General features: G+C 34.4%; 2 pseudogenes across 1 annotated transcript; one reads left to right on the top strand and one right to left on the bottom strand.

The window, feature by feature from the left end:
- Positions 1-17,691, top strand: part of LOC116537696 — a 31,019-nt pseudogene extending 13,328 nt beyond the window's left edge.
- Positions 17,692-21,058: 3,367 nt separating this feature from the next.
- Positions 21,059-21,918, bottom strand: LOC116538882 (annotated as a pseudogene). Its single transcript, XR_004263824.1, has one exon. The product of XR_004263824.1 is annotated as a 40S ribosomal protein S6 pseudogene (transcript).
- Positions 21,919-22,327: the final 409 nt, after the last annotated feature.

Here is a 22,327-nt window from a genome sequence, read left to right as displayed (position 1 = left end):
ATACAATGCACCAACAATCTTGCTTCTTTATATACTGCACCTGCTAATGCTGATTCTATAACATGTGTTTCTATTTGTTCTTAATATCATAGAATTCAACAACAATAATCGTTTTATTTAATGTGTAAGTTTGAATTTATCTAGGTTTCACGTTTTTAAAATGTCTCCTACTTTTGTACTTAGACTTTTAAAATGAGTGAGCTGATAGACAACTTTGACTTTAGATTTATTTTATGTGTATGGCCAGATACCAACAAAATAGTGGCCGTTATCCTATAGAAGGCAATATGTGGTTAAATATAACCTGTAAATAACTTTCATTTAATTGTAAGTTTAATATGCTTTTTAGTAATAGATGTTTGTTAACAATTGGCTTGTAAAACTCCTAAGAATTATTTTTTTATTGTTTTTCTTTATATTTATTTATTTATTTATTATACTTTAAGTCCTGGTAACATGTGTTGATCGTGCAGGTTTGTTACATAGATATACACGTGCCATGATGGTGATTTGCTGCATCCATCACCCCATCATCTACATTAGCTATTTCTCTTGATAGGGGACACTATGGAATGTGGCCACGAGGCAAGAGCATTAATACCTGTCCAACATGGACTGGCGGCCATCAGCAGGGACAACCTGTTGAATGCGAAACCAAACCCTCTGTCACACCGCATAAGGGTTGCTGGAGGGCATCTAAAATCTCTGCGGTAGCTCCGGTGCTTGGGGAAGCACCCCTCCTAGCTGACCTTGGAAGGGAACTTCCCTGTCCTTGGGCGAGTCAGAAAACGCTCCACTCCCCACGCTTTTGTGGGAGGACTGTCAGTCAGCCCAACCCGAAGCTACCCTGGGGCTTAATTGTCTCTGCGTGGTGCTGTGCTGTATTGGTTACATCTGTGTCTGCTTTCACTCCCTACTTCTGCACCTGTTCCTCTTTTGCAGCTAGCAAGAAGGTGCATACTTCTTGAAGCCTTTGTTCTTACTAAAGGGCATAACATAAAGTGCGGACGTATTTCGCTGTCCCCTGCTTCGGCTACTTGCAAGCCCTGGGCCCCTGTTCCTTAGACACGTGATTTGCTTAACCCTCTAAATAACTATGGAGGACTCACCCTACTTACCCTGCTCCCCTGTTTTGTACCCAGTAAAAGTCAGAGTGTCCAGGCACTCGGGGCCACTACCGGTCCCTGAGTACTGGGGGTAGTGGTCCCCTGGACCCAAATCCTTTTCTCTTAATTTTGGTGTATCCTGCCTTTATTTCTACAGTCTCTCATCTGTGCACCTGTAGAGAACACCCTCTAGACCCAGCACGGCTGGACCTTGCTTAAAGGTGTAATTGACAAATGAGAATTGTATGTATTTATGGTTCACAACATGTTTTAAAATGTGTACATCATGAAATGATTAAATCAAGCTAATACACGTATCTATTAACTCACATACTTATTTTTTGTAGTGAGATCACATAAAATACACTCTTTTAGCAATTTAAAATATACATCATTAATTAAACTCACCATGTTGTACAGTAGATCTCCAGAACTTACTCTTCCTGTCTAACTGAAAGTTTGTGCTCTTTGACCAACAACTGACCACTTCCTCTACTCCTCACAGCTCCAGCAACCACCATCCTTCTCTCTGCGTTTATAAGTTCAATTCAAAAATAAGCAAGATCATGTAGTATTTGATATAGTGTGGCTGGCTGATTTAGCCTAGCCTAATGTTCTCCAGGTTCATTATGTTGTCTCAAATGACAGGATTTCCTTATTATTAAAGCTGAATAGTATTCCATTGTCCATGTACCACATTTTAAAAATTCATTCATCCATCAACAGACATGTTGGTTTTGTATCTTGCCTATTGTGAACAATACTGCAATGAAAATGGGAGAACAGATATCTTCTCGACATATTGATTTCATTTCCTTTGTACTTAGAAGTGGAATTTCTAGATCATAAAGCTATTTAATAAAGAGGAATTAAATTATTATGCTTTAGATTGATGAGTCACAACAAAAGAATACTATTTTTCATGTTTCATTTCTTACAACCTATTTTAATTTTTAGGAATTAAGTACTAGATGCACATAGTAAAAAAAAATAGCAAAAAATGTGTTATGATAAAATGATATCCCTCATCTCTAAATGTGCTCCCCAGGCTCATAATCACAGGTTACCAGTTTCTTTTTTGCTTGATTACAGGAAGTAGCAATCTAAAATACTCATCTCTACCTTTTTTTTTTAAGTATATTATGAAAATTGTTCCACATCAGTACTTGCAGTTTGCCTCATTTTTCAAATGTGAAATAGTATTGCATTGTTCAAAGGTAACATAGTTTATATGAATTTAAAAAATTTTGAACTAAAGAAATATTATATTTTAACATTTTTACCCTAAGTTTTATGGAATGCACATGACCAAACTGAAGAAAATTTTCAAGTGTTTTTTGTAAAATATGCAGTTCAGACTGTTTTTGTTTTCTCTAAAGTAAGAAATATAATTATTTTGTTGGCAATTACACATTCTACCTCACGAGCCTGAGCAGTTAAATTGAAATCACAGAATTATGGCAGAGTTCAGAGACATTATTTCTAGTCCAGTGATGACTCTAGATGCATCTTACAGAAATTTAGAAAAATGTTAAAATTAGCAAAATAAATACACATTCCAATGTTTGTCTTGACTGATGTTTCTCTTCTAATCAAACATTTAAAAAATGATCAAGAGATTGCTTTTTTTAGTTCTTGTAAGGTTGTCATACAATCAGTAGCATTCTATGTGCATGGAAAGAAGTTAATCCATTACACATAATAAATGCATTGGTCAGGAAGGTGTAATTCTCATCAATAATCTTGAAAAAGAAATAACACTATGTGGGATTGACTATAATATACATTATGAATATATTGAAGGGAGATATTAATGTTGAGCTTTTTTGTTGAGTAGTATCTTTTTTTCTAGTGGCATAATCAAGTTTCATGAAATTAATATAAACAGAATGGACAGAATCTGAAAAAAGAGAAAACAAGCCACCAAAATTTACCTAGTATTATTTCTAATATCAATACCATACTGGATTGATTTTTAATTCTACATTTTACTAATGAGAAAATTGAGAGTCAGAGATGTTTCTCCAGTCTCACACTTTTTGTTTTTGTTTGCCTGTTTTTTAACAGACCAAGTCTGACTCTATTGCCCAGGCTGGTCTCAAACTCCTGGACTCAAGCAGTCCTCCTGCCTCAGCCTCTCAGAGTTCTAGGATTACAGGCATGAATTACTGTGCCTAGCCTCCATCATGACACTTAGTAAGCATCAAAACATCAAATTAAAGTCTGTCTCTGATATACTAAAAGGCTTTGGGATCTCTTATAAAGATGAAGCAGAAACCAAAAGGTAGAATAGGTAGCTAAAATGAGAGTAGCAAAGATTTCCATAGCCCATGCCCATAAGTCAGTTTTCTTCCGCTTACTTAAAATATTGAATTATATTTTGTGGGAAAGAACAAATAAATTACTAAATGCATCTCTATTGGAATGTAAATATCATCAAACTCAACATACCATCAGGTATTACAATTTATCATAAAATAGCATAATTTGATAGAATTAAACAGAAATTTCTGCTCTTTGATGAATATCATATTGCTTATCCTACTTTGTTAGTGTGTGCACTCTGGAATACACGGTTGCTTATGTATGTAATAGCTTTTCTTATTCTTTCTTTCAAGTTCTCTCTGTTCTATAAGCTTCCAGTTATCATTTTACCTAACAAAATCTATTTAAGCTCATCAAAGTGTGCTTCTTCACAGTTATAAAGCAGAATTTTGTTTCATCCATATTATTTTCCCCCATAATATCAATTTAAAACTACAAGTAAAATCTAAAAATGTAACATGTGTCCAAGTTCTTGGTATCATGATTTTAACTTTCCCAGGAAAAATGATTGTCTTCTACTCTGCTTTATCTAAGCCTAGTCTACATTTTGGTTAATATCAGACCCCTCTGCTGACCTAGAGTATTTACATCAATTGAATACTCAATGTTTCTTTTTAAAATTTTTATTTTTATTTCAATTGTTTTTGTGGTACAGGTGGTTTGGGGTTACATGGATGGATTCTTTAGCAGTGGTTTCTGAGATTTTAGTGCACCTGTCATCCGAGTAGTGTACACTGTACCCAGAATGTAGTCATTTATCACTGGCTCCCAAAGTAATTCTTATTATGTAATTACTTATGTAATTTTCATTATGTAATTCTTATGCCTTTTCATATTAATAGCTAAGCTCCCACTTTTAAGTGAAAACATACAATACTTGTTTTTACAAAACTGAGTTATTTCACTTAGAATAACGGCCTCTAGCTCCATCCAAGATGCTGCAAAAGACGTTATTTCATTCCTGTCTATGGCTGAGTAGTATTCCATAGTATATATATCCACCATATTTTCTCTAACCACTTGTTGACTGATGCATACTTAGGCTGGTTCCATATCTTTTCAATTAGGAAGTATTCTGCTATAAATATATATGAGCCTGTGTCTTTTTCATAAATTTCCATTTTGTTTCAGTAGTTACCCAGTAGTGGGATTGCTTCCATTTTCTCAAAAGAAACTGTCAAAGGAATCAGATCACATTAAGCCAGCCTGCCTTTCACTAGCCAATCTGTTTTACCTCTTGCTTTTAAACACTGTCATGTATTTGGCGTAAACTAAATATTTTTGCATGATATTTCAATTTTGCTTCATCAAAATGAATGCATAAGAAATGAAAATTTCAGAGATTTGTGATATATGTCTGCATACAGAACTTACACAAAGTGATGTGCATTCATGAATTGCCTATATTATTAAACATAGGCATATTTTGTTCTTCACTACCCCAAATATTAAAGAGTTTCAAACTATTCATTACTGTTTTAAAATTGAATTTAAATACTTTCTCTTTTAAAATTAAATTTCTAATGTAAGAGAGCAGATGGATATTAGCATATGATTTTAATAAAAATGAAATCCAAGTTCCCATGACAATATATTCAATATAAAGACAATGAGAAAGGTGCATACTTCATCATAATAATTTCTATTTCAAAAAATTACTATTACATTCCAGAAGCCTCGATATCTTCTATATGGCAGTAGCATAAGAATCTTGCTTAAAAATGGCATGCCATAGTATAAGCTATGTTAAATTAGCAATCCATATAATTTTCAAATGTATCAGAATAACATTTAAATTGCAATACATTTGTAGCCACTATTTCAAATTTCAAACAATAGACACAAAACCAATTAATTCTTATTTAAAGAAGACATGCTCTAAAAATCACCAAAAGCAAGATGTTATTTGTTAGGAATAAGAAGACAAATATAAAACCAAGAACTAAAACTGCCAGAAGGAAACAGAGAAAACATTTCAGGACATTCATCTATGCAAGGATTTTATGGTTAAGCTATCAAAAGCACAGACCACAAAAACAGCAATAGACAAATGCAGGTGCAACTAGATTAAACTAAAAAGCTTCTGCACAGCAAAGAAAATACTCAGTGGAAAGAAGGACAACCTACAGAGTGGGGTAAAATATTTGCAAACTATTTCTCATCCAACGATGAAATAATATCCAAAATATACAAGAGAACAGCAAAAACAAAACAAAATGAAAGGAATAATCACAATAAAATGGGCGAAGAATTTGAGTAGACATTTTTCAAAAGAAGAAATACAAATGGGCTGTAGCTTTATTAAGAAAAAAAAAAAGACACACATCTGTAATCATCAGGAAAATGCAAATCAAAACCACAATGAGTTATCCTTTTATGCAAGTTAGAATGGCTATTGTGAAAAAGACAGAAAGTAACAAATAATAGTGAGGATGCAGAGGAAAGGGAGCTCTTACACAGTGTTGGAGGGAGTATTGTGGAAAACAGTATGGAGTTTTCTCAAAACATTAAAATTAAAACTACCATAAAGTGCAGCAATCTAATTGCTGGGTATTTATCCAAAGAACAGGAAATCAGTACCTCAAAGGGTTACTGGTATCCCCATATTTCTTGCAGCATTAGTCACAATAGCCAAGACGTAGAATCAACTTAAGTTTCTATCAATGGGTGCATGGATAAAGAAAATGTGGTATAAATACACACATGACAGAAGACTATTCAATTGCAAAAAAATAAAAATAGGTGTTTGAGATGATGAATATTCTAAATACCCTGATTTGATCCTTACAGTTTGTTTGCATGTATCAAAATATCACATGTATCCCAGAAATGTATACAATTATTATGTATCAATAAATTTTTTAAAAAGATATAGACAAAGAAGTGGGGAGGAAAATGCATTACCCGATATAATTGTATTAAAAATTTGCTATAAAAGATTTAAGCATCCAAATTTAAAATATAGAAACAATGAAAAATGAAACTTTAATAAAACTTCATGAAGATAAAAGCAGAAAATGAGCCAGATTATAGAAAAAATTTGCAATTTTTCTCTTTTCTCAGAAACAGTTAAAAGGACATTAGAATTATCCCTCACTTAAATTCATTGTATTATTATCATATGAAACTGCTTATTCAAGTGCTTTGTTTCTAAAGGAAATGAAATATTGTATTTTGACAGCTTTAGCTATTTCTCTTATGGTAATTTTCTGCTTAGATTTCCATGTTAATAAAATCAATTCTTGGCATGTACATTTATCTTCTTAAAAACCACAGATTAAATCCAGGTATTCAGAACATGTGCAAAGAATTCCTGATTCTTTGAAATAACTCTCTAACTAGTTATTTCCCCATTGTTATTTCTGTATTTCATCCCCTAATACAGTAGGATGATTTATTTTACATTTCTTTTGAAGATCTTGTTTTTGTATTTAACAGACCTGCTTTTTTCTGTTTTTAAATTTATTGATTTAAATCACTATAAAATAATAACCTACCTCCTAGTTTATTCAGTAATAAATAGTCAAAACTCCCTGAGTGCTTACTGTTAATTAATCACTGTTATGTTACGCTGCTAAGAAGGTACTCTTATTTTGTTAATCTTGTAGTATATGGCTGCTTAAGAAATCAAGAAGCTTAAGAAATTTAGGAAAAATATACTCCACTACACAGGAAGAATATAGCATAGATAGGAATGTGACGCCTGACTAAAATCAGGAATCCTATTTGAGAAACTTTTTCAAGACTACTGAGCCTATTAGCCTAAAATTAGCTAAATATTATTGAGACAAATAAAAAAGTCAACAATTCTTTGTTGTTTGATTTTAGCTCTCTGAATTAATAAGCCTGATTATATATTAAATTATTCAATAATTCTGACAAAAACAGCCAGCAAACAACCTTATTCTCTAAAGAGTTATTTTTAAATGTATTATCTTACAAATTTTTCAATCATATTTTTCAGAAAGAAGAATTAGTATCCTTAGTATATAAATATAGACTCTGAAGATCATAAATGTTATGGCTTTCTTAAAACTGAACTTAAAGCTTCCAAATCAAATCTAGCTCTTTCTCTACTTATGTATGATATTTCCCTATGGCTGGTCAAAAAATTTATAAAGATTATATAGAAACTGTCTATACTGCGTTCCTCTTTCACAGTATTGAGAGAGAGAAGAACAGAGACAGAGAATGACATAAGAAAAGAGACTTTTTTTTTTTTTTCCTGAGACAGAGTCTGGCTCTGTGGCCAGGCTGGAGCTCAATGTCATGATCTTGGCTTACTGCAGTCTCCACCTCCTGGGTTCAAGCAATTCTCCTGCCTCAGCCTCCTGAGTAGCTGGGACTACAGACTCCCACCACCACACCCAGTAATTGTGTATTTTTAGTAGAGATGGGGTTTCACCATGTTGGCCAGGATGATCTCAATCTCCTGACCTTGTGATCCACCTGCCTCAGCCTCCCAACGTGCTAAGATTACAGGTATGAGACACCGCACCCAGCTGAGACCATCTTATTTTTACAAATGAGTATTTTTCTTTCCCGTACTTACAATTTCACACTTATTTATTATAATTTCCTTATTTGGTAAGTATATAAAATATGAATCTAGATTTTAAAATTGGCACTGTTTAAAAAGTAAGTATTCTGAAACAAATGTAACCCTCAATTCATTTACCATGTTTCCATGCCTCCATCCTTTGTGACACATATCCATCCACCCCCATAGATAACACCATTCTTATTTATTTCATGTAATGTAATCTTGCTTCTCCCACTTTCTATTGTGTTAGTTCACAATCTTTCTTACTTTGCTTTTTGTCACAGAATAATTAGCAGGATATACTCTGAAAATCACTTTGTATCAGTTCATAGAAGTATTTATCATTATTTTGCCATAGTTGACTAGTGAATAATATAGTCTAATCACCCTGTCCACATATGAATATATGTTGTTTCCCATTTTTGCAATTATTAATAGTACTTCAAAAATACACTTGACCATGTGTGTTTTATCTTATTGAAATTTATTACCAAGATAAATTCCTAGAAAAGGAATTGCTGGATCAATTGGGAGTTTTGTTAGATATGCAAATCCCTTTCCATATTAGTTCTATGAGTGCACCTCTTCACCACAAGTGTATGAGTGCCTGTATCATCACAGATATACTGAGAGAATATATTATTATTTTAGCTTTCATGTATTAAGCATGTCACATTATCTGATAAAGTAGGCAATAAATGGTGTTTTGTGTATTTTTAGACTTAGATGGTTTCCATTTCTCTGCTGAGATTCCTAAGGTGTTCATGTATGCTTTCCACCTTTACTTTTAAAAATGTTAACCATATTAATCTTAGTTTTCACAGTCGCTATTTGGTAGTTCAAAGATCTGGGTCATCTCTGAGTTGTTCTGTTGATTTCTTTGTTTCTATACTGTAGGTATGTATGTCTATCTATATATGTGTATATGTATGTTTCTTGCTTTTTTGTTTGCCTTTTCGGGGGGAATGCTGAAAGCTAGACATCACGTGTAGAACAATAAATACTAAGACCAAAAAATATGTTTTTGTCTAGAAATAAGCTTTTTTTTTTTTTCTAGGATTTATGTGAATATTTAGTAGAGGTTGAGCTAGTTCAGGGATTTTGTTTTTGCAATGATTATCTTTAGTGCAAAACTGGCTCCAAATTCCTCTAGCACTATTTTGTGCCTAACTAGGGACTAGGGTGCCAATGTAGTGCAGAAGGACTGGTGAGATGGAGGGCATTTCCTGTTGTCTTGTTATAGATAGGCGCTATTTCTCTCACTCTCAGAGCTGAGGATCTTGTAGTGATCCTGCTCCTCCCGGCTATGGTAGAAAATTTCCAATGATCTGGGCCCTGGACATTTTCTTGCTCCTTCATCAAGAAAAAAAGATGTTTATGCATTTTTTGTTTTGTTTCCCTCATCCAGCTTCTGTAAAGGAATAAAATAATCTTGGTGGAGTTTTATGCCTTTTCGCAGAAGCAGTTGTAACACATGCCATGACCTGTATGTTTTCCAGTCACCTGCCTTGCCTTCAGTCATTTTTAGTGAGGATTTGGAGGAAAACCCATCAAGAAGGACCTAAGAGTGAATATGAACTGCCCCTTGTGTCCATGGTTTTCCAGGGCTCTAAAAACTCTTACTAGCCCACATCCAGTCTTTAGCAATTTATTGAAAATTTTAGCAGAAATGTTACTCTATCATAGTGACAGAATTCCTATCTCTGGGTTTTTACCATGATAAGTGAGTGTTATATGTCCCTTTTCTCTTTCAAGGTAACTTTCTTTAGATTTCAAGTTACTTGATGACCACAGAATCTCAGTTCTCAGCTTTATCATAGGTTTAAGAGAAATTATGATTTTGTAGACTTTAAAGCTTTTTCCTATCTCTGGGGGCAGGGGAAGATTGACACATTTTAAGCAGATAGTAGAATTTATCCGTACTTTTTTTAATAAGTAAAGAAATTGGACATTTGTTTCTATGTTTAGGTGTAACCTATCTCTAGAGATACTATATATTTATGTAACATGTTTTATTATTGACATATTACAATACATATTCATTGTACATATACATATATCTTCCATTGTAGTATTGAATTTTGGTCCTTGTTGCCTCAATTTTAGTGATTTCTCTAGCTATTAGGGATATTAGTTGTATCTTTTATTTAGTTTTTATATTTTGTTTCATTTCACCTTTACAATTACACTTCCAATTGATTTATTTTGCCTATTAATTGGCAAAATTATTGGCTAATACTTCTACTGCCTTGTGGAATAGCAGTGAAGATAATGGATGTTCTTATATTTAAGTGTAGTGCTTCTAGTGTTTTCTCATCCATCATAATCTTGGTTTTATTTATTATCAAGAGTAAGTAGCCATCTATGGCAGATAGAATTTTCCAATGATTCTACCCACCACATCATCTCTTAAAAGTGCTTTATTTACAGTATATTAAAATTCCCTTCATCAAGTGGTGATATCTATACCCATATTATTGAATGTAGGTGGATTTGTGGCTGCCTTGTATAAAAAAGTGTAACTAAAGTAATAATATGTGATCTTTGAAGCTAAATTTTAAATATCTTACAATTCTTTGTTATTTTCCTGGACTATAAGGTAAAACTTAAACCTATGAATTAAAATAAAGATAGAACAATTATGAATATATCTGCCCCAAATAACAAACTAGCTATTTTTATAAAACAAAAATTGAAGGAGATTCATGAAAAATACCCATAACCATATTAAAAACAGAAAACTTTTAACACATCACTCTTGCTATGAGGCAGGAGAAATAGACATGTAAAGATATAACAAAAAAATGATGTAACGCTTGTAATTATATATCTTAACTTTATGCCCCGAAAAAGAAAAATGCAACTTCGCATGTGAGTGCCAAATATTCAGAACAGAGAACTTACATTAGGTCACAAAGGTAACACTGATGAATAGAAACATTGCAAACACCATTCTGATAGCATTGTAATAAAATTAATTTTAGATTTACAGAACAATTGAGCAGAAAGTATTGAGAGTTACTACATAACTTGTTTCCTCCAGCCTACAATTTCTCTTATTTTTAATATGTTTTATTGTTGTTATATATTTGACACAATTAATGAACCAGTATTTAAGTATTATTAACTAAAATCAATAGTTTATATTAGAGCTCTCTTTTTGTGCTTTATACTCCATGGATTTTGACAAGCATTTGCTCATGTATTCATCATTCAAGTATGATGTAGAATAGATTTACTGCCCTAAAATCTATCTCCACCTAACCATCCCTCCCTTAGTCCTATCTGGAAATACTAAACTTTTGACTTATTCTAAAACTGTGCTTTTTCTAAAATGTCATGTAGCTTATATGACATACTGTGTAATTCCTATAAATGACATACTGTATAATTCTTATAAATATAATAAATTATAACAAAAATATAGGAATTCCTATATATTCATATGTATAATAAATATATACAAGAATTATATATTATACTATAAGTATTAATACATTATATATAATATATATTATATATTCACATATATAATAAATAAATATAGGAATTCCTATATACTTATTATAATTTATATTATTATAGTTATAGGGATTATATAGTATGTAGCTTTTGTAGACTGACCATTGTTTTTTATCATAAAAATATATATTTAGTTTTGTCCCAGTTTGTATTGCATATTAAGCCTATGTTTAGCTTTATAAGCAATCACCAAAATGTTTTCCGAATTGACTTTACAAATTTTTATTTTTATTAGCAATGAATGAATGTTTCTGTTGTTCTAAATCATTGCCAGCAATTTGTGTTGTCAGGATTATGAATTTTAGCCATTCATAATAAATGTGCAGTGGTATTTTGTTGCCCTTTTACCTTTAATATTTTTTTTTATTTGCCTGATGTATCTTCATCTTTCTCTTCAGTTTTGGCCTCTCCAAATCATTTTGTTTTATGTACATCTCATACACTGCACAGAGTTGTGTTTTCCTTTGTAATTAAAATTGATAAGATATATTTATTTAGATAGATGAATTAACTCTGTCCATATTTATTGATATAATTTATAGATTTCCACTCAACTCTGTTAAAGTATTTCATAATTATGTATATTACATATTAATTTATGTATTTCTTATCTAAATTTATTTGTTTTACCTTTTTAATTATGTTTGTCTTGCAATGAGGTTATGGTTTTGTCCCAGATATGTACTTACACCTTTTAAAATATATTAATCATTATTTTAAAAATTTTATATTCTAATGTGTGCAATTTTAATTGAATCCTTTAACTAAAAATGTCCTCTTTTCAAACCCCAACTGCTATTATTTACTAGCATTTGGGAATGAGGAATTAAAATTCTAAGAAATTCTCAGGAATTTAAAAATTATGAAGTATTCTTTATTTTTATAACATTTTATTTATATTTTTAATAAAAAAATTAGTTGTGTTTGTACATAATTGAGCACTGGGAAAGAAACACTGATAAATGCCTATATCTTTGAAAATGTTTTTAAGTAGTATTCAAGTAACATAACATTTAGATATCCTCACAAAATGAGGAACAGTCCACATGAACATGTGACAAAATTGCCTTAACCATTTCACAACTAAAAGTTTTAAAGTTTGAAAGAATACTAATGGGATTTATATAAATTATATCCTAGGTACACTTTTGATAGTGTTATTCTTATTTACAGGAATGACTCACCATTAGAAGTCGACAGTGTCACTTAAAATATTACAACCATAAAAGTAATTACTTGGCTATACCTGGTTAATATTATTGAACTGTCTTTATATATAAAATACAAGTTTTTAATTTCCCTTTCTAAATTTATCTTTTCTTTCTGAATCATAATAAACAAAAATATAAAATATATTTCTAAGAAAATTCTGAAAAGGAGGAAAACAGCAGCTTAGTGATAAAGTACATTTAACTGTCATGAGAAAACATATTGCTTACAAATCCTTTTGAAGGTTTCTAATTTTTATAATCAAACAATTTTTGGACTTCAAGTTGTATGAGATCTTCTCATGAAAAGAGTAAGTTAGAAAACAAATTAATTAGTAAAGTAAATTTACTTTCAAGGTAACTATATCATTGTGAATTCTATTTATTGCTTAACAAATTCTACATTTTACTTAATGATATTTTACATAGAATCCTCTATGTACATAATGTATGTGTAATTATTTTGATGACATTTTATGTCACAACTTATTTGTAGTCAAAATAATGAGCCCCAACTAAAACCTCCTATCTTATACAAAAGTTAAATTAGAATGTTTAAATATACAATGGAAAGTACAAAACATTTAGGAAAAAATTTTCTAGAAAGTATTTGAGACCTAAGGATTCCTAAAAAATTCTTGGACAAGACATGAAGAGCACCATTCATACAAGAAAAACAAATGAATAAGTTGGACTTCATAAAAAGTTAGAATGTTTTGCTCATAGTGGGGACTGGGGAAAGAGTACAAAGGACATGTCTATTCTAGCTCACCAACTTTTGTAAATTCATAATTATTTTAAAATAAAAGACTTTAAGCACAATCAGAAATGACAATGGTGATATTACTATAGATCCCACCAAAATACACAAGATCGTCACATATCGCTATGAACACTTCTATATATAAAAAATAGAAAATCTAGAGGAAATGAAAAAATTGTGGAAACATACAACCTTCCAAGATTAAGCCAGGAAGATACCAAATTCTTAAAGTAGATCAGTTTAGCTTCCCAATGTATGGAGCACATGGAGAAGAGAAAAAATGGCCGTGGAGGGACAAAGAAAGAATTGAATAAATAAATAAAATGTGAACAATGTTGTGGCATTAAAACAAGTCTGGTAAAGAGTTAAGATGGCCAAGTAGATGCAGCCAGGAAGAGCATCTCCCACTGAGAGACTATATCATCAAAAATACTGGCACATTGCAACCGGATCTTCAAAGAGAAGGCATTGAGAGTAGACAGATGGGGAGGATACAGACCATGAGCTGACTGGAGAGCAAGTTGAGAACCCTGCAAGGTGCTTTCTAGTACCCGGACTGATTCCTGGTCTGCCAGGAGCTCCTGGAGGAGGGTTGAGTTAACTAGAAGAGCATTGGCCCACTGTCTTTACAGACCTTTGGAACCGTAGCTGCAGGACACCCCACAATCACCACAAACATCTGAGCTGGCAGCAAGAGCTACTTGGAAAGGGAACAGGGATAGACCTCCAGGCTTTGTGAAGCTCACGGGAACAGCTGCAGTGGAGCAAAGCCAGGAACACCTATCACCTGAGGCTTGCCATGTTCCTTTAGATGGCTTTGGTCTTTGGTTGATTGTCAGACCTAGAAAGAGCAGAGTTGTCTTGCACTTGGGATGGTGCCAGTCTAGGTAATCACTCCTCCGTCTGGTGTCCTCTGCTGGGATCCCTGCCTGGCCATGGCCACTTGCAGCATAGCTTCAGATGGCCAATCAGCATGTTTCACCATGACTACCACCATAGCTCCTTTGCCAGCAGACAAAACCATCAGATAGCATCTGTAGACAAGCCCCCCACCATCATGTACCTGCCCACAGCTTCTTGCCATTATTTTGTTAACACGCTCAACCAAAAGCCTATATCCACTGCTTTGCTGGAATGCACCTGCCCACCACTACCCCCTCTGCTTGGCTGGAATACATGCTTGCATGGGCCTTGCTTCCACTGCCCAACCCCCACTGGCACATTCACACATGATAGTGTACCCCACTTCCACTGTCACAACAAAGTGCTTTTGCTGGCAGCTACCATCTGAGTGTTGTTGGTAGTGACCAGGAACACCTCAGACCCTCCAGTGCAGCAGGTGCTTAACCTAGAGGGTACAGAGAACCAACCTGTGGGCCTGGCTCCACTGCAGGCTGAGAACACACAGCCCAGGAGTGCTGAGCTGAGTCTTTACTCCCTAAAATCATCCAGTAATGGAGCCTATTGACTGTACCCAACTTACACCAGAGTTAAATCCTAAAGGGCATCAAATAATATGAAAAACAAAAAGGCCCATGAACAGAAACTTAAAAGGGACATCAGATCACATGGATAACAAAGAACCAGTGCAATAACTCTGGCAACTCAAAAAGCTAGAGTGTCTTCTTCCCAATGACTGCACTAGCTCACCAGGAATGTTTCTTAATCAGGCTGAAATGACTCCAATGACAAACATATAATTTCAAATCTGGAAGAAAACAAAGATAAATTGAGATTCAGGAGAAAGTTGAAACCCAATCCAAGAAATCTAAAGAATCCAATAAAGTGATACAAGATCTGAAAGACACAAGTGTCATTTTAAGAAAGAATCAAACTGACCTGAGACAGCTAAAAACTGATTACAAGAATTTTATACAGAATCAAGAATTAACATGAGAATAGATCAAGATGAGGAAAGAATCTTAGAGCAAAGAACAGTTCTCCAAATCAACTCAGTCAAACAAAAGCAAAGTAGAAAGGAGTATGTACAAAACTTCTGAAAAATAATGGGATTGCAGAAAGAAACAAAATACAACTCACTAACATCACTGCAAGAGATGGAGGGAAAGTAAGCAACTTCAAAAACATATTTGAGGATATTGTCCAAGAAAATTTCCTCCTCAATGGAGGGGACAACATTCAAACTCAAGAAATTCAGAGAATCACTCTGAGATACCATACAAGATAACCATCACTAGACCCACAGCCATCATATCTCTAAGATAAATCCAAAAGAAGAAATCTTAAAGGCAACTAGATAGAAGGGGCAGGTCACCTACAAGAGAACCCATCATGACCAAATGAGATTCTTCCCAGGGATGCAAGGATGGTTCAATATATGCAAATTGAACAGTGTGATACACCCTACCAATAAAATGAAAAAAAAAAAAAAAAAAAAAAAAAAAGAAAAACCATAAGGGGATTCTAATTGATGCTGAAAAAGCATTAAAATCTTCAACATATCTTTATGATAAACACTCTAAAAAAAGGGGTCTAGAAGAAAAATACTTCAACACAATAAAAGCCATATAACTAATATGACACAGAATGGGGGAAAACTGAAAGCCTTTCCTCTAAGATCTGGAACAGAGCAAGGATATCCACTCACAACATTGTTATTACCCAATGTCACATGTTCATGTGGACGACTCCTCATTTTGCTAGGATATCTAAATGTTATGTTACTTGAATACAATCTAATAACATTTATAACCTTATATTGTTACACCTAATAACATTTTCATCACTCACACTGGGCCAATGTTCCAATAAGCATTGCCTTACCTGTCTTTAGGGAGATTACAATACAGTAAGAAAGATACATATTAACATAAATGATTATTTTTAAGGTATAATGTGAAGCTCAAAGAAAGTGTGATTTTCAAAAAAAAAAAAAAGATTAAATCCAGCTGCAGAAAAGTCTTCATGTTTAAGCTAGCTGATTAAAAATCACTAATAGATGAGAGAATTTTTTGAAATAGAAAATAAATCATAATAAAATACATCAAGCGAAATAATAACATGACAATATTTAGAGAATAGTGAATTAAAGTTTTGAGATATGAATCAGGAAATGTGGATTTAGTTTCATGGTGGATGTCAGAGGGCTATCTGTGGTAGATTTTTGAAACAGAAAAGTGATATAATTTCATATGTATTTTATTTTTTTCTTTTGAATACTTCATTTTATTATTTTTATGGGTACAAAGTGTGTTATATGTTTAATTGGGGTACATGAGAAATATATACATGAGGTACATGAGATGTTTTGCTACAAATGTGCAGTGTGAAATAAACACATCATGAAGAATGTGGTATCCATCCTCTCAAGCATTTATCCTTCGAGGTACAAATAATCCAGTTATATTTCTTAAGTTACTTTAAAAATATACAGTTATCAGTGATGATAGTCGCCCTATGGTGCTATGAAAGAACAGGTATATTATGTATTTTAGATAAAAATATTTGTGTTAGGATAGAAGGTAGATAGAAGGGGCTCAGCAGACGAGACAGCCATTGTCCAGGGCCTGCGGTTCACAGCTTCAGTGAGGTGCTCCACTGCAACCAACCAGGCTTGTTGCTTTCCTGGGCGCCAGTCCCCAGTGAGCCCCGCATCAAGCCAACAGCACAGCACCGACTCTTCTCTGGTTCTTGGGTGCTGCTCTGAGCAGCGTCACCCTTTCAGCATGACCAGAAAGCTGGCAGGCACCATGTGGAAAAACTTAAATAAGAAAAAAATGTGGTAGAGTTGCTGAATGAGGAAGAAGAGTATGTGGTGGAAGAAGTTATCCACTGTTGTGTGGTAAAGGGTAAAGTGGAATATCCACTTAAGTGGGAGGGTTTCTCAGATGAGAACCTCATTGCTGAGTTTCTGCAGTCACAAAAAACAGCACGAGACAGATGAGTCAGAGGGAGGCAAGCACAGAGCTGTTTCTGATTCTGAAAGTAAGGGAGAGGAGGGCAGACCTAAGAAGAAGTGAGTCAGAAAAGCCGAGAGATGTTTCCCCGGGTTTTGAGTCACAGAGGATTATGGAGCTACCAACTCCAGTAGAAAGAGCACTCATGTTCCTGATGAAGTGGAAAGCCTCTGATGAGGCTGACCTGGCTTCTGCCAAGGAAGCCAAAGTCAAGTGCTCACAGGTTGACATATCCTCATATGATGAAAGGTCAGGGTGGCATTTCTACTCCTCAGAGGGTGATAATGAGAATGATGATAAGAACTAACTCTTCTGAGTACCAGAGTCTGACACACCTTACTGTGGGTTTCAAGAGGGAAGGGAAAGAGTTCTATTTGTCTTGACACCATAGAAGTGGGTTGAGAAGCTGTCCTTTGAAGAGTAAGGAAGCAGCTCCAGTGCTTTAACATCCTTCCAAGTTATATAGTGTGCACACCCATCCCAGTGAAAGGGAAAGGGGATATGTGTTTCAAGGCAGTTTTGCACTTTGCTGAGAAAAGCAAAGGGTCTTTGATGATGAACAAAATTTGCAGATGTGGGTGTGTGGGAGAGCAAAAATGGCATTGTCCATCTTCAATGGTGTCTCTACGACCCACAGTCCTCTTCCCAATAGTGTTAACTATGCATTTCTATAGTACAGTGTGTGTATAGTTTGGGGCCATTACCAGTGTATTATTTGGGGTTGGGAAGGATGTGGACGGAGAATGGAAGCTGGATAGGATCTTTTGGGTTAAAATTTGGTTCCTGACTGGGGAAATGGTAAAACAATGGAAAGAACAGATAACTATGTTCTATGGTCATGATACTTTATCTTTTCAAAAAATGTCACTGGCTTCATAAATGAGGACTATGATAGACTGTTTAGATGCTGTAAATACCTGAACTCTATAAGCCAAAGTGTTCCCTGCCTAAGCTTAATGCTCTTCTCCACAAAGACCATTTTTAATTTACCAAAGCTGCTGTTTTGAAGATAATAACTTCCTGTGGAGGGAAAGTCTTTGGAGAGTGTAAATAGGTGTATCCTTCTGTTTTAGAGGTGCTAATTCTTGAAATTAGACACGAAGATCCTTGATTTTTAATTATGAAGTTATACGTTTTAGCTTGCTCATCAAACGCACTGGCTGAGGTATTTGGGGAGGAGAAAAAGTGGCATAGGAGACGGAAGAGCAGGAAAAGGAAAACCCCACACTCTTAGACCTCTTGAGGCTTCTCTGCTTTTTTAATATAAAACTCTAACCACTGGTGGAAGGGTTCAGCCACAGAGAGCACAATTTTCATTAATTCTACTCAAAGGTTGAATAATTTCAAAAGTTCTGTCCTCAAGAGAAGTTTAAAATTTCATACTGGGTTACTGGTTCACTTTAATACACACACACACACACACACACACCAGAAAAACATTTTTTTAAAAATATTCTAAGAATTAGCTGATACCCAAAATGCTCTGTCTTGAATCATGAAACAACTAGCTCTTGACATTGTTTAGACCTGAATCTACTACTACGTTGTAAAAAATTTTTAGTCATTTGTTAGGTTTCTGTGAAAACCTTGTTTCATTGTAAATTTCATACCATGCTGTCAGTTTTTATCTTAATAAAATCAGTTTTATAATCTCCAAACAAACAATAAAGATAGACTGAAGGAAAGGTATTAAAGTGAAGAAGACAAACTAAAAGGCGGTTACACCAGTAGGCCAGATTTTAGAAAGAAAAGCATTGAAGAAAACATAGGAATGTATCAGACAGATACAGAATTCTTCTGTGACAAGCTCAATATGAGAGAAGATGCAATTGAGAGGACAGGCTGAATACATGGCTCTCTGCTTTAGAGGTAGCAGCTGTAGCTAGGAAAAGAGATGAACTCTGACAGATATAATAAACATGGATAAGGCTATAAGCTTTAGTACTAAATATTGGGAGGAGGGACAAAGAAATAAGAGGTAAACTATTTACAAGGAGGGAGTAAGAGGAAGAGGATTATAATGAGTCAATAAATATTTGCTATGTTTACTTGGCTTTATCCATTGCAGTTCTTTACTGAAAACATCAGTGAATGCTTTATTGTTCCTGCCCGCAAGAAGCCCATGTTTTCTTTGTGACAATGACATTAAAATTATAGTAAACATGATGTGTCTGTTAAAATAGAAAAGTTAGTAAAGTTTCCATGGAATGAAGAAGATATTTGTACCTGTGCTGAGGTGAAGAATTTAAAAATTTTTAGAAGGAAGTTGATACGTGATCAACTGTGTTTGAAAGTTTTCTAATTTCATAATAGTTAGATTTCATGCTCGTTAAACTCTCAAGTACTTAAACTCTAATTAACCAATTTCCAGTGTTCTGAATAATGCAGTGACACACACACACACACACACACACACACACACACACACACACACACACATTTGTATGTAAAAAGTACTACTTTGGCTTATATTCTATACTAATTGGAAATAATTACAAGAAAGAAAACGATGTATGTATATTCTAGAGGCAATTACATCTTAGGAATTTATAGGCCAAATTCAGCCTCAGCTTATTTATACACACTCATTAAAGCATTAGTGTATTAACTGTGGCAAGTAGATGAACTTGAATGAAAACTAATGAACCAGACAAGAACTAGCCCAAATGAGATAAAATGTTTCGTGCTTCCATGTTGCTGACAAGCAAAGGCAAATTGCTTAATGTCTTGGAAATCCCTCTCCATCCAAAAATCAATTTGCCATAGCATCTGATAACATATTTTTATGCAACCAAACTAAAAATGATTAAATTCCTTTTAAAAAATATTTTCTTGACTCTCATATTCAGCATAATATTTAACTTCGCACGCATAGAAAAGTAAGTTATCTGAAAATATCTAAATTCTAAGTGGCACTTATATTGAATTCCACTTAGCAAAGAAATTATTTTTCTCCTCAAATCTCCTCATTCTAATTCAGTTTTTTCACTTGTCACAAAAAAAATAAGTAACTGAGAAGTAACCTTAACAAAATATGCAGTTTTTCCATCTCAGTCCTTAGAAAGTAGGTCTTGATTCAATTCATAGAAATCATGCATAGAAATCACGCTAGATTATCTGTTTAGTGCTAGGAAATACAAAGTGTCATAAAGTAAAGAAGGAAGGAACTAACTAACGTACAAGCCCGTGAGTTTTTTTTTAATATTTACATCCTTTTAAAGACAAAAAAAAAAAAAAAAAAAGCATCCAGCTTCAACTATGGCATTTGGAGCTGTTCACGCCCACAAACAACCTCTGAGTTCCATGTGCTCCCTGTTCTGAAGCAGTGAAATGAGAGAATGCAGTAAAGGAAGCAAAGGCTCCAGTACTCCTGATTCTCACCTTCCGCCATGCCAACCTTGAAGTACAGATGACAAGCTTTAGGAATAATCGTATTTATTGCATGGAGGGATATACAGGTAGTAAAGCTTACCACTTCTACCCACAGGAAAAAAAAGAACATATGGATGCCTTCATCACTTGGCAGCTGATCTTTGGTATGGCACACTGTGACCTAAAACATTCATTCACATACTAAACACTCTTCAGCCCTTGAAGAATACTTCTCCACATCTCCTGCTTTCTGTTTTCAAAAAACTATGTGCCAGCAACCAGATGCCCTGAAAGTCTGTGGCTTTTTTTTTTTTTTTTTTTTTTTTTTTTTTTTGTGAGTCTGATCTTATTTATTTGTTACTCAAAAAATCTTATTTCTGACTGGATTCAGATTTAGAAGTAGAAGCTGGCAGAGACGAAAGTCTGCGTCTCTTCGCAATTTGTTCCTGGCGCTTCTCTTTAGCTTCCTTCATCCTCTTGGCCAAAAGTTTAGCATATTCTGTGGCCTCTTCCTTGTTTTTCTTAGTACGCTGCTTCTTCAGAGCAATACGCCGCCGTTTGTGCTACAGGACACGTGGAGTAACAAGACGCTGAATCTTGGGTGCTTTAGTCCTAGGTTTTTTACTTCTTTGTTTAAGGGCTTTCTTACAACATACTGGCGGACATGATCTTCTTTAGAGAGATTGAAAAGTTTGCGGATTCTGCTAGCTCTTTTGGGCCCCAGGCGACGAGGCACAGTGGTATCAGTTAGTCCAGGAATATCTTTCTCTCCTTTTTTTACAGTAACCAAGTTGGGATCGCTTAGATTAGCATCCACAATGCAACCACGAACTGATTTTGTCTTTCTTTCTCCAGTTCTCCTTGGTCTGTAACAGGATTGCCCCTTACTCAGTAGCAGGTGGACACGGCCATGAGTCAAGACACCCTGCTTCATGGGGAAACCTTGTTTGTCGTTCCCACCACTGATTCGGACCACATAACCCTTCCATTCTTCACCCAGTGCATCAGCAGCAACTTCTGTCGCCATACGCTTCTCATAAAAAGTATGAAGTTTGCATTCATCGTCCACTTCAATGAGTTTCTGGCAGCCAGTGGCTGGGAAGGAGATGTTCAGCTTCATCTTGAAGCACCTATACGCCTTCCAGGCGCCACGGAAAAGAGAGTCTGTGGCTTTTGAATCTGCTGTCCTCAGTGACTGACTCAGATAATCTGAACTGAATAGTGGATTTGAACACAGTACTTAAGTTGTAGAAAAGTCAAGTTAGCTTCACAAATCCCTCCTCTCAGAATGAATACAGTAGATTCTTGTAGAAAATTGTATAGTTTCTTAGTGACACCATGTCATTTTTTCCCTTTACTTTTCCTTTTTTCTTTATAATCTGGTTTGTGACTCTTCCTCAATAATTTGACCAAATAAACTCATATATTTTTGTATTTTTTTATTAAGAAGATACATTTTTAAAGCTGGAAATGAAGAGATTTAAGAATTGACTGCTTTGATTTATAACTTGTGAATACTTAGGTGGAGTATGTGGTCCTCCATTGTCACTGTAATCAATGCCCTTTATCGG

Source organism: Sapajus apella, unplaced genomic scaffold (assembly GCF_009761245.1).
Source record: "Sapajus apella isolate SASKATOON/1434 unplaced genomic scaffold, GSC_monkey_1.0 scaffold4, whole genome shotgun sequence".
NCBI classification, from domain to species: Eukaryota; Metazoa; Chordata; class Mammalia; order Primates; family Cebidae; genus Sapajus; species Sapajus apella.
This window is presented reverse-complemented; position numbering and strand designations above follow the sequence as displayed.